At 51.7% G+C, this 1,672-nt stretch overlaps 1 protein-coding gene across 3 annotated transcripts in view; it reads left to right on the top strand.

Annotated features, from left to right (window-relative positions):
• GGT1 (gamma-glutamyltransferase 1) overlaps window positions 1-1,672 on the top strand; it is a 41,075-nt gene that overhangs the window by 35,844 nt on the left and 3,559 nt on the right. The gene's annotated exons all lie outside the window — the stretch shown is intronic.

Genomic DNA, 1,672 nt, shown 5'->3' with positions numbered 1-1,672 from the left:
CTGTCTCAAAAAAAAAAAAATAAATAAATAAATAAATAAATAAATAAAATAAGAGAAGGATGGGTGAGAGGGAGAGGGCCAGGTGGACAGAGACCTTGGCCACCCACTCCCTGTCACTCCAGACTAATGCTTCCCAGATGCCACCCTTAACCCTGTACCGCCTGACCCACGTATTCACTAGGTGCCCCAGTTCCATGCTGGGTCCCTATGAGACCCCTGCCATATCCCTTCCCACTGAGGATCCTCACACCCCTCCTTACTTACTTGGGTCCTTGGCATTCCCGGGCAGACCTGACCCCCCCCCCCACTGACCTGTGACCTCCCAGGAGGGACCTCAGCTGCCCGGGAGGTGTCTTCTCTTTCCCCGTGAGCATTCTGCACCTCTGACTCCCCTGCAGCCAGTGACCTGGTGTCTTGTCTCTCTGAGGGGACAGGGCCACTACAGCGTGTCCCTCTGCCCTCCCTTTTGGCTAAAGTCAGCTCTTTTATCCACTCACTGGTTCAGTGCGCTGTTCCTGCACTACTCCTCTATTTTCCCCTTCATAATTGTTTTTTCTTATTTTTTTGAGACAGAGTCTCACTCTGTCGCCCAGGCTGGAGTGTAGTGGCATGATCTCAGCTCACTGCAACCTTCGCCTCTCATGTTTGAGCAATTCTCCTGCCTCAGCCTTCCAAGTAGCTGGGACTACAGGTGCGTGCCACCACGTCCAGCTAATTTTTTATATTTTTAGTAGAGAGGGGGTTTCACCATGTTGGCCAGCCTGGACTCGAACTCCTGATCTCAGGTGATCCACCTGCCTCGGCCTCCCAAAGTGCTGGGATTACAGGCGTGAGCCACCACGTCTGGCATTTACCCCTTTATAATGGATCATTCCTGAAAGAAAGGCGGCTGTTGTTGCTCCAGAAGCTTCCATCTCCTGCCTCCTCCTGTTCTCTGCTCCTCTTAGAGCAAACATGGCCGGGCTATGTCCTCTCTCCCTTCAGGCTAACGCCTCCTGCTCTATCCCCATGCCACCAGATCGCCATGCCCAGCCTCAGTTTCCCCATCAGCAGCATCTCACATAGCTCACCACACTCTCCTCAAGTTTTCATTTTGCAAATTTTCACACCTACAAAAATATAAAACAAACAAACAAAACCACCCAAGCGTCAGCATTCCCTTTCTCTGGAGTGTGCAGGATGGACGTTTCTGCCAGATTTCCTAACTGTCTCTGTCTCCACCCACATCTGTTGGTATTCATGTTTTCTCCGAGTGATTAGAAAGGCTGCTGATGTCACACTTCCGGGTGTGTCTCCCAGGAGTGAGGACTTGAGCATACCACAGCAGGATATCCGGGTGACGCACCTGTGTCCCTTCTGTTTACCTACAGTAGGTGTCCTTGGCTGTTTTGTTTGTTTGGAGACAGTCTCTGTCATCTAGGTTGGAGTGCAGTGGTGTGATCTCAGCTGCAGCCTCAACCTCCAGGGCTGAAGAAATCCTCCCACTTCAGCCCCCGAAGCAGCTGGGACCACAGGCACATGCCCCCACACCTGGCTAATTTTTGTATTTTTTTTAGAGTCAGGGTCTTGCCATGTTACTCAGGCTGGGCTCAAACTCCTGGGCTCAAATCCCACCTCAGCCTCCCAAAGCGCTGGGATTACAAGTGTGAACCACCGCACTCAGGCTGGTTTT

The sequence above is a fragment of the Cebus imitator genome, unplaced genomic scaffold (genome assembly GCF_001604975.1).
Source record: "Cebus imitator isolate Cc_AM_T3 unplaced genomic scaffold, Cebus_imitator-1.0 Scaffold237, whole genome shotgun sequence".
Lineage (NCBI taxonomy): Eukaryota > Metazoa > Chordata > Mammalia > Primates > Cebidae > Cebus > Cebus imitator.
Note: the sequence above shows the minus strand (reverse complement) of the source record. Positions and strands in the feature narration are given on the sequence as shown.